This window comes from Schistocerca piceifrons, chromosome X (assembly GCF_021461385.2).
Source record: "Schistocerca piceifrons isolate TAMUIC-IGC-003096 chromosome X, iqSchPice1.1, whole genome shotgun sequence".
In the NCBI taxonomy this organism is placed as follows: Eukaryota; Metazoa; Arthropoda; class Insecta; order Orthoptera; family Acrididae; genus Schistocerca; species Schistocerca piceifrons.
In genome coordinates this window covers 878258077-878274061 of record NC_060149.1, presented here as the reverse complement: position 1 = coordinate 878274061, position 15985 = coordinate 878258077, and positions in this window count along the sequence as shown.

The window sequence follows — 15985 nt, the reverse complement described above, 5'->3', positions numbered from 1 at the left end:
ATACTCAATGCAACATAAATAGGTTAATCAAATGGAATTTTAGTTTCATACATGTGAATATCAGAAAGATTTTCGTTAAATATAGTTCTATATTTAAAGTTTGGTTTAGCTTCAAGTTTATCACATTTTTTACTATTTGAAACTAATTTTATATCTTGTTTATTTCAAATATACTCCATTGTGTTAGCATATACAGGATTATTAATTAGTTTATAGAAATCTTTTTCAAAATCATTTGTTGCTTTAGTTCTTAACAGTGTGTTTAGATCTACATATTTCTTTAACCAATTACTTTCTGGAAATTTTAAAACTTTTTTTTGTAAGTTTCTATGCTAGAGATAAATATTCTTTAAGATTTCTATGATGTACTTCATAATTATGTTTTTTATATAAAGTAGTTATCAATTTATCTTCATTTGTCACAGGAACAAGTTTTGATTCAGGAGCTAATTGTAAATCTTTATTTAAATCATATAATTCTTTTGGATATTCTAAATCTACTTCAAATATATAACCATTTTCACAATTGTTTGTAGTTTCATTTATTTTTGTACAATTGAAATTATTTGCTTCATCCCATTGAAATCAACTATATGGTAAATATTGGTTCATAGCTTAACCATATAAGTTATTTGCATCTAGCAGTCCTACATAATTTGATTTTCTTAATTATTAAAATGTTTTAAATGTTTATTATTTGCATTTACATATCTTTTACAATATTGTGAAATTCCTCCTCTTATTCCTTTTTCAACCATTAAAGACATATCATAAACTAATAAACCTGGTAACAAAATGCACTTGGTTCATGTTTTTGATATTTCATTGTATATGGGTTTTCTGGATTTGTTTCACAATTGTCCATTCATCGTTAACAATATTTTTTAATGTTATTCACTTGGATTTTGTCGTAAATGATCCTTAAAATAATATTTAGCAACACTTTTTCAACAAACACAAGGAATTCGATTTTTATTGCAATTTTTTGCACGATATTTATATATACATGGTCTAATATAATCCTATAACCATCTTTTGTGTATTTTTGTAAAATAAAATTATCAATTGATTTCTCTGTATTACAGTATTTACAAAATTTAGATTTTACAGAAGACTCTTGTTGAACTCTCTCCATTTATATATAAAAATTAGATTTGGGAAAAAGTAAATTTTTATAATTTTTACAATTTCAATCATCAATAGATCCAAAAATAACAGCTTCATCTTGAGCATCAAAAAATCAAATATTTTAATTATTTTAACTGTTTCTGGTACTTTATTTTTAATCATAGTTCTACAAAGTGGACAATTTTCTTTTTCCATTTTTCCGTTTGTTAATACATACTTCATGAAAAATAAGATTGCTGATTGTTTTAACAATTTGATTTTCATTTTTATTACTTAAACAAATAGGACAATCAATATCTTCTTCAGATAGGTCAATTAGTACATAAATATCTCAGGCTTCAGCTTGTACTTTGTTTAGGTTCTCCATTTTTAAGAAATAATTTTTAGAGATAAAAAAGAATAATTTTCAATGAATCATTTAGCTATAAGGTCAAAGTGACAATTTTTTAAAAATATGTTGAATACAAACTACAAATTTATTTTTTGTAAAAGTAATATAAACTTTTTCTATGTAAATGGAAACTAATTTAATCAAGAAGCTCAACAATATAAGTATTTCTAAAGAAATCGAAAAAGTAATTGAGCTAGAGATAAATGTTTTGTATAATATTACGAACTGTTAATATTTAAACACTAGATATGGAGAACAACTTTGTCTAGAACGCAATATTTGTTTTAACATTATTTTACCAAATAGAATTCCTAAATCAATTGATCATTTTGATTCTGAAATAATTAAAAATGGACAAATGAAACTGAAATATAAAGGAATGAAGAAACTTAAAAATAGAAATTATGAATTTCATGACTTAGAATTCACAATGTCAAATTTTTAAAAATAAATTACTTTTCTTTTAACTAATACATATTGTTATCTTACATCACATTGTAAATTTTTCTAATTCACCTTTGTCAGCTAATACAATAGAATTAATTTACTTATGTCCAGAATGTAAAATGTTTAAAATAATGTACTTGGTTAACTAATACATTTTAATTAATTTACTTATGTTCAAAGTGTAAAATTTTTAAAAATATTTTAGTTTTGTTAACTAATATATATTATCATCTTACAATCATATTGTAAATGAAATAATTTAGTTATAAATCAATTGCTTATTATAATTAGTTGAATTATTGTAAAAATTAGGTGTTTAGATAACATTTTAAAATCTGTTATGTTAATTAAATATACTGATTTTATTTGAAATTTGAGCTAGTGAGCTAGAACGAGTAAAATGCATCTCCTTAGAGCACTTGGGTTATTTCGGTGGGAGAGAAGATAAGATCGATGTCCTGCCTGATAACCTTGAAAAATTGATCTCCTCCTCCAAACGAATCACTCTAAAATTATCACTCTGGTTCCTGGATTCACTACATTTAATGTCCATACCTCTTCAGAAACTTTCAGAGACAGTGAATAAGGAGGACATGCACATCATTAGAGCAAAGTTTTAGCTTATGATGAAGAAGGAATCTTTTCTTTTGAATGCCTGGATTCCAAGGACACACTTAATGAAATCACATTACCCGACATAGCTGCATTCACCTATAAACTTACTGGCAGTGCCATAACAGATGAGGAGTATGGACATTCAGTGAATGTTTGGCAGGAGTTTGCATCCCTACTTTAGGGATGTATGCTTGACTATATATAGACACAGATGTGTGCCTAATAGTAGATATTTTCGAAAAATTCCGGAGTGTGTACATGGACACACATACTCTGGATCCTGCTTTTTATTTCACCACACCAACACGTTCATGAGCTACAGCATTAAAATACACACTTGTCTCAGCATACGTGAGCAAACTGTTGTGAATGCGACATAATGTGGAAACTGCACAAAAATTGCAAACAGTCGCTAGCAGCTGAACTGACCTACGTGAGCACACATGTGTAGAGCATTGTGCAATATATGATGCAACAACACAAATGCGACCATTTGGTTTGATATTTTCACGTGAAGTGGATGCAGATTGTCATTTGTATTTCAAGTTAGTGTGTTTGAATTTTGATCTATGTTGTTGAAGAATTTACATCTATATCTGTACTCTGTATGGCACTGTAAAGTGCATGACAGAGTGTCCCTGCATTTGTATCAGTTATTATCGCTTCTTTCCATTCCATTCAAGAATTTTGTTTAGGGGAGTGCTTTTGCTGGCTCCAAGTATCGTGAAGCCATACACAGGCCGATCAGAGGGAGCACTAATTTCACATTAAATTCTTTTTAATTATTATCCGTCTTGAGCGTGAAGGTTAATATAAAGAATATTCGGTATTTTGGCAATCAAGTGTAGAATCTAACATCACATCACTGTGGTTGAAATTGACACGTTAAAGCTAATTATGGCCCTACATAACTACTAGTAAGTCTCTGATCAGAGGAAACACACATATAGGATGCTCTATTGCTCTATTTCATGTGTGAATTCTGAAGGTGGTGACAGGCAATTATACATGGTAGTTGTTCAAGCAAATTTCGGGCTTTCCGACCGTCGTTGATTAATTCATTGCACGATATTTCGACTGGGCACCTGCCAGCCATGTTCAGGTGAGCCATCAAAGACTGATGAAAGCATTTTTTCCTTTATTGTGATTTCATTTTCCTGCCCAATATGGGCAGAGGGGGGGGGGGGGGGCTGGCAGTGGAAAATCAGCCATTCTTCAGCTGAGTGACATTACATGTAAAATAAAAGGATGAAACGATAGATATAAAAGGCGATAAAAAGGGGGACATAAGAACATAAGAATGGTAGACAGTGGGGGCTAAAATATACACTGACAGGGAAGTTAAAATATACACTGACACAGAGGTGTCATTGTGGGACAGTTAAAAAAGTTCACATGAAGAAAACAAACAAAGTTGGCAAGTTGTGTAGCATGTAAAATGCACTGAAGTCACATGCACAAGTTAAAAGTTGGCCACAGTGTTAAAACATGCCAGAATGACGACAGAGCACAAGACAGAGCACATATGACAAAACTGCTAGGCGGGACCTGTTGAAGGTGGGGGGGGGGGGAGCTGAGAGAAGGGAAAAGAGGGGAGATGAGCGGCCAGTGGCAGAGTGGGCTGGATAGGCTGGTATGAAAATAAAGGGGGTTGGGGGGCCCACCAAGGGGCAGGGGACAGGCAGGGTGGGAGAAGGAGAGGGAAGGCAAGTCAGCAGGGAGTGCAGAGAAGTGGAAGGGGTGCACTGGAAAGGGAAGGGGCGTAGGTGGGAGTAAAAGACTGCTCAGGAGGGGAAGCGAAAAGGAGGAGAGAGGGAAACCTGAAGAGGAGGAGGGTGAAGGTGGGGTTAGAGTTGGTAGGAGGAGTAGAGTAGGGTGAAGCTCATCATCCAGGAGGGATAGGTGCTGGAAGGTATGGTGGTAAAGGAGATGGAGGCCGCGGAGATGGAGAGAGGGCAGGGCACAATGATAAAGGCATAGCAACGTGCTGGGGGTAGAGAGGGTAGGGTACACAAGGGGATGGGGGCATAGAGTCTGCAGACGATGTACAGGGTGTGGATGTGTTCGAGGAAAAGCAGATGTGGGAAGGGGATGAGGTCATAGAAGATCTGTGAGGGGGACAGGAAGCAGATATGGAAAGCAATGATTAGTGTTTTAGGGCGCACAACAACGAAGTTATCAGCGCCCAATGGAAAGCAAGGTGGAGTGCATGGTGTTCAAGGATTTGGAGGGCTTTATAGAATCTGGGTGGGGCAGATATCCAAGTGAAGCTGGTGTAACAAAGAATGGGACAGATTAAGAATTTGTAGGTGTGAAGGATGGTGGAAGGATGCACTCCCCATGTCTGGATGGACATGAGTTTCCGGAGGTGGGTTCTATTGTGAGCTTTGTGTTGAGTTTTAAGGATACAGGGAGTCCTGGTGAGGTGAGGGTCAAGGGTTAGACCAAGATATTTCAGAGCAGGAGTGAGGTGGATAGGACAACAATAAATGGTTAGGTAAAAATCGTGGAGCTGAAAGGAGGGGTTGGTATGACCTATGATGATTGCCTGGGTCTTGGAAGGGTTGATGTGAAGGAGCCACTGGTTTCACCAGGTGGTGAAATGGTCGAAGTGGGTTTGAAGGGTACGTTGGGACCATTGAAGCGTAGGATAGACGGCCAGGAAGGCAGTGTCATCAGCAAAGTGGAGGAGATGAACAGGCGGGGAGGTTTGAGCTTATCTGCAGTGTACATAAAATTGAGGAGAGGGGAAAGGACGGAGCCTTGGGGCATGTATGGGAGTTGGAATTGTGAGTAATGACATAGGAGGGACGATGGGAGAGGAAGGAAGCAGTGAGACTGACAAAATTGAATTGATAGGAAGGGCATAGGTCTGAAGTTTAAAGAGGAGCCCAGGATGGTAGTCATGGTCATAGGCGTTCTGGAGGTTGAGGGAAATAAAGATAGCAGAACAACGGGAATTGTGTTGGAGGGAAAGAAGATTGGTAAGGTTAAGGAGCTGGTTGTCAGCTGAGAAGGAGGGCTGAAAGCCACACTGGGTAACAGGAAGGTAGTGGTGCTGGTTAACTGTGGTGTGGAAAACATCAGGAGAAGTTGGACTTGAAGACCTTACTGAACACTGAGGTGGGGCAGATGGGACGATAGGAAGAGGTGTCAGAGGGGGCTTTGTTGGGTATAGGGAACAGCAGGACACAGGAAGTCTTCCACAGGTCGGGGTAAAAGCCAGAGGAGAGGATGATGTTATACAAGGTAGCAAGGACCACTTGGAAGGAGGAGGGAGATTCCTTGAAGTGGCAGTAGGTGACACCATCATGACCAGGGGTGGTGTTGCGTTTGGAGTGGAGTATGAGTTTAAAGTCATGTGCTGTAATGGAAGTGTTTACATCTGAGAGGGTAACTGATCCAAGTACTGGAAACTGGGGGCGAGTGGCAGGCTGGAGGCATTGGAGTGTTCAAGGACTGTGGGGAAGAGGGAATAATTAAAGTGAGGATCATCAGGAATGAAGAAGTCCTTCGAGAGGTGGGAAGCTAAATGGTTAGCCTTACTGAGGTTGTCAGAGAAGGGCAGTCGTCATGTAGAAGGGGGTAATGTGGGACAGGTCGGCTGTCAGTAAGGTGGTGGAAGGCAGGCCAGTACTTAGAGGAGCTGTGTCATATATATGTCTGGCGCCAGTCCTGGCGTTTCCTTGCTGTTGAGAAGTTGCAGATGTGTCGTTGTTATTGCCAGTGGCAGAGGAGTGTATCCTGGTCATGGATCCAAAGGAAGGAGCAGTAGAGCCTGTAGGATTCGTGGAGATGAAGGACAACCTGTGGAGGAAGAGTAGGGTGGTGAGGGTGGATGGATTTGCTAGGAACATGGGCCTCTGTGGCGTCAGTTATGGTCTTCTGGAGTAAGGAGAAGGCATGAGCAATGTCAGTGGGACGGTGAAAGGCAAGTGGGTGGCATTCAACCTGTGAGGTAATGGATTCCCAGTAGGCATTCCAGGTGACTTGGCAGTAGTCATGGACAGACTTCAGAGGGACAGCAGGGCAGGGGGCAGGAGGTGGGCAATGAGCTGAGGAGGTGGTGTCTAGGACACCTACAGCGTTACAACAAAGGGGGTTGGGGGGAAGCAAGGACAACATCTGGGGTGGAGCTACTTTCAGGACAAGTGTGCTGTGGGAGGGGCACAAAGTCACTGTGGAGGGTAGCGAGGAACTGATGCCACCACTGAGGGGGAAGGCTGTGGATATTGAGGTGTGCGGCAAACACATAGGTAGAGATGGTGCGGTCAACATGGGGGATGAATTCGTAGGGGAGAGGAGTTGTGGGATGGACATAGAGAGTGGCACAGGTGATGGTGAGGGAGGGAAAAAGGTCACTGAGGAGGAGGTGTTCTGTCGGGTCCTTAAGAAGGGCTTGTGGCCGGACTGCAATATGCTTGAGGTGACCAATAACAACCCCATGTCGCACTAGGGGAAGGGAATTGTCAGTGTAGTGAAGGAGGTAGGGAGAGGTGCAGACAACATGGTTAGGTTCAAGGAAGGTTTCACTAAGGATGAAGGAATTGACCCAGTGCTGGGACAGGGTATGCATGAAGAGATATTTGTTGGTAACAGGGAGTGAATGTTGAGGTATAGGAGATGATACTGTTAGAATGCCAGGGGGGAGGGGGGAAGGGAGTGGAGGGAGGAGGAGAGAGGCTTAAATGGGGGTGTCTAGGTGGGAAGAAGGTGAAGTGGGCCTGGTTGTGGGAGCATATGGCATAAGTATTCAAATGAAAGACAGGGCGGGTGGCAACGGAAATCTGCTGGAGAGTGTGGGGGCATTGGAAGGGTTGGATAGTCTGGAGGATGATGGTCAGGAAACGGATGAGGTCTTTGGCTGTAGGGGGTGGGCAGAGTGAATTGTTCAGGTGGATAGTCTGATTGATGGGGTGAACAGGAATGGTTAGCTCAGGGTTAGTGGGACGGCATTTGGCCTTGAATTTGGAGGGCTAGATGGAGTGGGTTTCATTGCAGGTGTTGTAGGAAGAAGGAGAGGTGAGGTAAGGACACTATTTGAAAAAGTGGGAGACTTTAGAGTGGGGGCAGGTGGGTTTTTTAGCAGTTTTAGGTGAGGTGGTCATTGTAGACGAGACAGCGTTGGCAGTAGTAAGACTGAGGAACGGAATGAGAGTGGTCAATGGGACGGCAATGGTTGAAAATCAGGGCTCCCTAAGCGAGGAGGTGATCTATGGAGGAGGCAGACTCCGTGAACACACACATCAGGAAGGTATGGCTGGAGGTGTTATAGACACGTTGGGCTGAGAGGATTTCCAGGGCGGAGTTGGCATTCAATTCCGCCAACATGACTGAGCTTTGTGATCACAGCAGTTAGGGTTGGTGGACGACGAGGGCTTGGGGCGGACAGGGAGAGGAGGGGGTAAGGAAAGGTGTGAGAGATGCATGTGAACCAAAGGTGATATGGGGAAGTTTCCGGAGGAGGTCAGTGTGGAAAGAGGGAGAGGGGGATTTGATAAGGACAGAGTCTTTGTGGGGGATAAGCCGAGCAATGGGGGCACTGGGGATATACTTGCGGATTTCTAGCGTGAGAGTGTGGGCTTTGAGGAATTAGGATCAGGGTTGGAAAGGGCGAATGTATGAAGGGCAGGGGCCAGGGATGCAGGAGGAGGAGTGGTGTCCATGGTGGGATTAGAAGGAAGAGGAGTTGTTAGTGGTTTCTTGGAGGAGGGGGTGGAGGTGAGATCGGCATGGCACTTGGGCGTTTTTTTTTTTGGTGGGGGTGGTCTGGGAGGAAGATTGAGGGACTGGTTGGAGTGGGAGGTGGCGGGAGACAGGCCCATCGTGTGAGGCAGAGGCACTTTGAAGGAAGGGCGGCTGCCCTGTGGCGGCGACTGTGGCACAGGGAAGCAGCTGTAGCAGGGCGAATGGGGAGTGGGAGAAAGTCATCCCAATGGGTGGTAGCGGTGGGAGGGGGGGAGGGGCATGAGTAGAAGCAAGGGGAGGAGCAGGAGCAGGGACAGTGTACAAGTGGGTATAGAGGGCAGGGGAGGAGATCGAAGTGAAGGAGACTGTGAGGAGGGGAATTGGGGCAGACAGGAAAGCCCAGAGGAGGCACTCCCGGAGGTAATGGTGGGGGCAGGAGAAGGCAAGGTACATGTAATTGCAGTGGTTGGGGTGTCCATGGTGGATTGTGCAGTCTACTGGCGAAAGGTAGGGGAAGAGAATGAAGACAGGGTCAGTGAGGAGTGGGGACAGCAGGTTAGAGCGGCGACGGCGGTGGCAACGGCGAGCACAGACGGCAGGTGGTGGCGGTGGACGGACGGACGGACGGATGGACGGCAGCAGACGGTGACATATTGTAGCAGCAGACGGCGACGGACGGTCACACGTGGCAACTTCCAAAGTGTAGATTTCGCTCTTGAGGGTACCCTAGGCAACGATAATCTTCCGGTTTGGAAGTTGTGGGATGCCAGCCCACAGGACTGATGAAAGCATGCTCAGATGCACCCTACATAGCGTGCTGCGAGTATTCTGTGCATGCATCAAAATTCAAGTTGACAGACAGACCACACTTCACGGGTGCAGCGCCGTGGCTGGTGGAACCGTGAACTAAACTGTCCTCTGTGGTACTGCTCACCGCGGCCGTCGGCGCACTCTGTCGTCCTCGATTAGATCATCATGGAGGATTTCGAGGAGAAAGTGCTTGTATCAGCTGCCCTTAAACCAACTATATTTAGGAGGTATGTGGACGATTCTTTCACGGTATGACCTCATTGTTGTTGTTGCGGTCTTCAGTCCTGAGACTGGTTTGATGCAGCTCTCCATGCTACTCTATCCTGTGCAAGCTTCTTCATCTCCCAGTACCTACTGCAACCTACATCCTTCTGAATCTGCTTTGTATATTCATCTCTTGGTCTCCCTCTACGATTTTTACCCTCCACGCTGCCCTCCAATACTAAATTGGTGATCCCTCGATGTCTCCGAACATGTCCTACCAACCGATCCCTTCTTCTAGTCAAGTTGTGCCACAAGCTCCTCTTCTCCCCAATTCTATTCAGTACCTCCTCATTAGTTATCTGATCTACCCATCTAATCTTCAGCATTCTTCTGTAGCACCACATTTCGAAAGCTTCTATTCTCTTCTTGTCTAAACTATTTATCGTCCACGTTTCACTTCCATACATGGCTACACTCCATACAAATACTTTCAGAAACGACTTCCTGACACTTAAATTTATACTCGATGTTAACAAATTTTTCTTCTTCAGAAACGCTTTCCTTGCCATCGCCAGTCTACATTTTATATCCTCTCTACTTCGACCATCGTCAGTTATTTTGCTCCCCAAATAGCAAAACTCCTTTACTACTTTAAGTGTCTCATTTCCTAATCTAATTCCCTCAGCATCACCCGACTTAATTCGACTACATTCCATTATCCTCGTTTTGCTTTTGTTGATGTTCATCTTATTCACTCCTTTCAAGACACTGTCCATTCCGTTCAGCTGCTCTTCCAAGTCCTTTGCTGTCTCCGACAGAATTACAATGTCAGCGGCGAACCTCAAAGTTTTTATTTCTTCTCCATGGATTTTAATACCTACTCCGAACTTTTCTTTTGTTTCCTTTATTGCTTGCTCAATATACAGATTGAATAACATCAGGGATAGGCTACAACGCTGTCTCACTCCCTTCCCAACCACTGCTTCCCTTTCATGCCCCTCGACTCTTATAACTGCCATCTGTTTTCTGTACAAATTGTAAATAGCCTTTCGCTCCCTGTATTTTACCCCTGCCACCTTCAGAATTTGAAAGACAGTATTCCAATCGACATTGTCAAAAGCTTTCTCCAAGTCTACAAATGCTAGAAACGTAGGTTTACCTTTCCGTAATCTTTCTTCTAAGATAAGTTGTAGGGTCAGAATTGCCTCACGTGCTCCAACATTTCTACCGAATCCAAACTGATCTTCCCCGAGGTCGGCTTCTATCAGTTTTTCCATTCGTCTGTAAAGAATTCGCATTAGTATTTTGCAGCTGTGACTTATTAAACTGATAGTTCGGTAATTTTCACATCTGTCAACACCTGCTTTCTTTGGGATTGGAATTATTATATTCTTCTTGAATGTGACCTTGTGACCTCATGGAAAAGATAAATTAACAGATTTTCTTCACCACCTCAATTCCATGTATAAAGACAGTCGGTTCACTACAGAAGTAGAGGAAGATGATTATCTGCCTTTCTTGGATGTCTTGGACAGACGAAAGAATGATGATTCTCTGGGGCATTCAGTTTATTGTAAGCCGAGACATACTGATTTGTATTTTCAAGTGTCAAGTTGTCATCATCTGTTGCAAACTATGAGCGTGCTTAAAACATTCGTACACAGAGCTCACACTGTCTCAGAAGATAGTTTACCTAAAGACAGTGTTTAGGACGAATGGATATTGCACCCATCAGATTAACGGGGTACTGTCACTTAAAATCAAGAATCAGGAAGTAGATAAAGAGGAGAACACGTCAGAAAAATCTTTAGCTTTTCTTCCTTTTCTGGCAACATTTGGTTTAAAATAGTAAGAATCCTCTGCAAATTTCAAGTGAAAGTGATTTTGCGTCCAGCATCTAAGATTGCAGACCTTTTGGGATTGGCGAAGAACGATTTGTTATAGTGGAAGGCCGGAATTTACAAAATACCTTGTCAGTGTGGTATGGCTTACATAGGACAGACCACACGCACTGTGAAAGAAGCTGCACTGAACGTCAATGCAAGCAAGTCAGCTACTGCTGAACACTGCATTCTCACTAGACATTCAACTGAGTATGATAGAACTGTGATTCTGACCACAGCTACATCTCCATTATCAAAGAATCCGTGGAAATATGGCTGGTAGAATATCTGATAAACAGTGATAGAGGCTACCAGTTGGACAGTGGGTGAAACTCCGCCATCACCACGATTTGTTCTAATCGATGACGACAGACTGCGACAACGGTCGTCGACAGCTGAGTTCCGCGGTTGCAGCAGCGAGGGCACTGCTGCCGCGAGGTGTGGTCCGTCTGTCAACTTGAATTTTGACGCATGCGCGGATTACTCACAGTGCACTGTGTAGAGCGGAACGGAGCGAACTTCTCTCTTTCTTCGATTGCTCACATCAAGATGACTGGCAAGTGTTCAGTCGAAACATCGTGCAATGTCGACGACCGGTTGCAAGCCCGAATTTTGTTTGAACATTCAGTTTGCGGGGAAAATTTTAAAACTCACGTACCTTGCACTTAGCATCAGAGTGGAAAAGAAACTGCAACAGAGTATCACATACCTCCATACAAAGACAATTTCAACAGCATCGCTTGGGCAACTAGTTGGCAGTATCATTACGTGTAGCTATAAATCATTCTAAAGGCTGTAAGTAAACAAAAGTTCTTGATGGAACCTGAAATAAGTAATACAAGTTAGTCGGCTGTTACATCTTCAGACAAAACGACAAACAGGTTTCGATTATAGCTAACTAGATACACTCCCCGTCGCACCCCCTCAGATTTAGTGGTATGTTGGCCCATTGGATAGCCCATCAAAAACTGAACACAGATCACACATAAAAACAGGATGAAGGTATACTGAACTGTGGAAAAAAGAAGCAAAATAGAAGAACTGTCCAAACTTAACATGTGCAGTATCGCGCGCCGGCAATTACCTCCGTGTCGTGGTTGTGTGCTCACGGTGTTAGGCTGTGAAATGGGAGATCTGGTTTCAGATTTTCTTCGTATTGTATTTTTTTTTTTACAGAGAATTACGAACTGTCCGTCCGGCCACTGACGTGTATGTTCGCAGTATTCTGATTTGTGTATGTCTCGTGGCGTAATGTCCGTTTGCAACAGCGACGTGTAAAGAAGCGACCTCCAGACGTGCGTACCTCCTACTTGTTCTACACGGGTACCACATGATATGCCTCTTGCGTTCCGTTTTGGAAGTTTTGACTCTTGAATTCCTTCGTTGCAACATAGTTCACACCAGTTTATTTGCTGTTTTCATTTCTATAAGAGGTCTTTGCGGCATCTCGCCTGCTCTCACCATTCATCACATTTACTTGCGACGGTACTATATCCTTACAACATGACTTATAGCTACAACGAAGGAATTCAAGAATCTTTGCTACTAACTATATTCGCAACACATTTTGCAGAGAGTATCCACGCATACCGCTGAATGTACAAAAAAATTGAGACACAAAATTCAGGAGGTACACTATGTGATCAAAAATATCCGGATACCTGACTAGAAATGACTCATAAGTTAGTGGCGCCCTCCATTGGTAATGCTGGAATTCAATATGGTGTTGGTCCACCCGCCTTGATGACAGCTTCTACTCTCGCAGGCATACGTTCAATCAGGTGCTGGAAGGTTTTTTGGGGAATGGCACCCCATTCTTCACGGATTGCTGCACTGAGGAAAGGTATCGATGTCGGTCGGTGAGGTCTGGCACAAAATCAGCGTTCCAAAACATCCCAAAGGTGTTCTGCAGGATTCAGGTCAGGACTCTGTGCAGCCAGTCCATTACAGTGATGTTATTGTCGTGTAACCACTCCGCCATAGGCCGTGCACTATGAACAGGTGATCGATCGTGTTGAAAGATGCAATCCGCATCCCCGAATTGCTATTCAACAGTGGGAAGCAAGAAGGTGCTTAAAACATCAATGTAGGCCTGTGCTGTAATAGTGCCACGCAAAACAACAAGGGGTGCAAGCTCCCTCCATGAAAATCACGACAACACCATAACACCATAGCCTCCGAAGTTTACTGTTGGCACTACACACGCTAGCAGATGACGTTCACCGGGCATTCGTCATATCCACACCTTGCCATCGGATTGCCACATTGTGTACCGTGATTCGTCACTCCACACAACGTTTTTCCACAGTTCAATCGTCCAATGTTTATGTTCCTTACACCAAGCGAGGCGTCGTTTGGCATTTACCAGAGTGATGTGTGGCTTATGAGCAGCCATTCGACCATGAAATCCAAGTTTCCCCACCTTCCGCCCAACTGTAATAGTACTTTCAGTGGATCCTGATGGAGTTTGGAATTCCTGTGTGATGGTCTGGATAGATGTCTGCCTATTACACATTACGACTCTCTTCAACTGTCGGCGGTCTCTGTCAGTGAACAGACGAGGTTGGCCTATACGCTTTTATGGTATACGTGTCCGTTCACGTTTCCACTTCACCATCACATCGGAAACAGTGGACCTAGGGATGTGGAGTGTGGAAATCTCAAATGGTTCAAATCGCTCTAAGCACTATGGGACTTAACATCTGAGGTCAATAGTCCCCTAGACTTAGAACTACTTAAACCTAAGGACATCACAAACATCCATGGCCGAGGCAGGATTCGAACCTGCGACCGTAGCAGCAGCGCGGTACCGGACTGAAGCTCCTAGAACCGCTCTGCCACATCAGCCTGCATGGAAATCTCGCTTACAGACGTATAACACAAGTGACACCCAATCACCTGACCATGTTCGAAGTCCATGAGTTCCGCGGAGCGCCCCATTCTACTCTTTCACAATGTTTAATGACTACTGAGCTCGCTGATATGGAGTACTTGGCAGTAGGTGAAAGCACAATGCACCTGATATGAAAAACATATGTTTTTGAGGCTGTCTGGATACTTTTGATCACATAGTGTATGTTCAGGACCAACTTCGAGATATGTCGCGCGCAGAGGGGTATGCTCAAAAACTCCGTAATATTTTATTTAGAAAACGACTTACAATTATAATTTTTTTGAACAGCATTGAATTTTAATTAATACTATTGGACCAAAGCCTCATTTACAATTTATTTTACATTTTTCTTCTATTTTAAACATAAACGACCAAATGTTTGGTAGTAAGATTGGGTCTTCGATCACTCAAAACATTTTTATAAGCAGAGGTAACTGGGCAGTACTAGAATTTGGGTGTTATGTTGGCACTTATTGTTTCTGCTTAAAGTTCACCTGTCGCATTAATAAAACTGTCAATTTGGCACAAGGGTTCAAACTTTTCTTTAAGTTTCCTTGGGAATACCTCCGGCTATGAGGAGTTCACTAGCATAATTTTATTCATAAATGAATAGATTCAGTCAAAGCCAAACCTTGAGTTTCAAGCTTTTACTACTTGCAGGTATATGGGGAAAATGAGTGTCTTTTTTAATATCAGAATCATTAAATGCTTCCTTGCACTGGCAAACTGCCAAAGTCCTCTACACTATCGAAGTTGTTCATTATCCCTGTAACGGCCTCGAAATGTTCACTGTAATACAACACAGCTTCGACCCACGTACCGCAACGAGTTACCACTGGTTCGGGAGGTAACGTCACATTCGGTAGTTTTTCTTTGTAGGTCTTGATACGAACAGGAGCCTTTAGAAACACTGTCTTTGTGAATGAAATCAGTTAATTTCATTCACAAATGTGGAACGTACTTCTTCAGCAAGGCAATGTACTCCATGAGCAAAGCACGTCACATGAATCAAATTGGGATAAAATACTCGGAGTGCTTTTCCTGATATGGTCATATAGGGAGCAGTATCTGAAATAAACATAAACACTCTTTCATTTGCAGAAGAGTCTGAAAATATTTTTCTAATATCCTCATTCACAAATCTGGCGATCATAGAATGATCAACTTTTTCAAGTTCTTTGCAGGCCGCTAAAGAGGAAGAAGAAGGCTCTTCTTTTAAAGTACCAGCAACTAAATTTGCAATGTAACGGTCGCAAGTGTCTGTAGTTTCGTCAACTGTGATCCAGATAATGCCGTCCTTGAACTCATTGCGTATTTCTTCCAGAACAGTTACGTAAATTGTCGATATGTAATTTTTACGCAATGTTGATTCATGTGGTATATTTTGATTTAAGCAATATTTGCGCAGTAAGCCTTTGAGGATAGGGTTTGTAAGTTTGTGAAGAGGAATGTTGCTTGCAATGAATGCTTCACATACTCCATGTTAAATCGACGTTTTTGATTACCTTTGGACAAATCCCTACTACTGCAACTTGCTCCTGTCAGAAGTTGTTGTCGTGGTCCTTTCTTCTGCATTCTTGCGATATAAAGACTTGTCTTGAAATGCTGGTCTATTTGAAACTTTTTTTTGCACGAAACGTTTTTCTCGCAAACTCGACAATATAAAACAATTCCGTCATATGTAAATGTTACAGGATGGTCAGCTATCCACGAAACGATGTTTCTTTTTTGGGGCGGCAGTGTGCACAACACGTTATACATTACACGTTGTAAACACGTTCAACTGTGTACAAGTAAATAGAAAGCTAAACTGAAACAACGGACGTGCGTCTGAAAGCTAAACTGAACAATGGACGTGCGACTAAAAGCTTACGTAATTTAATTTAATTGTTGCCAACGCGTACGGTATGACAGCGGAGGGGATTA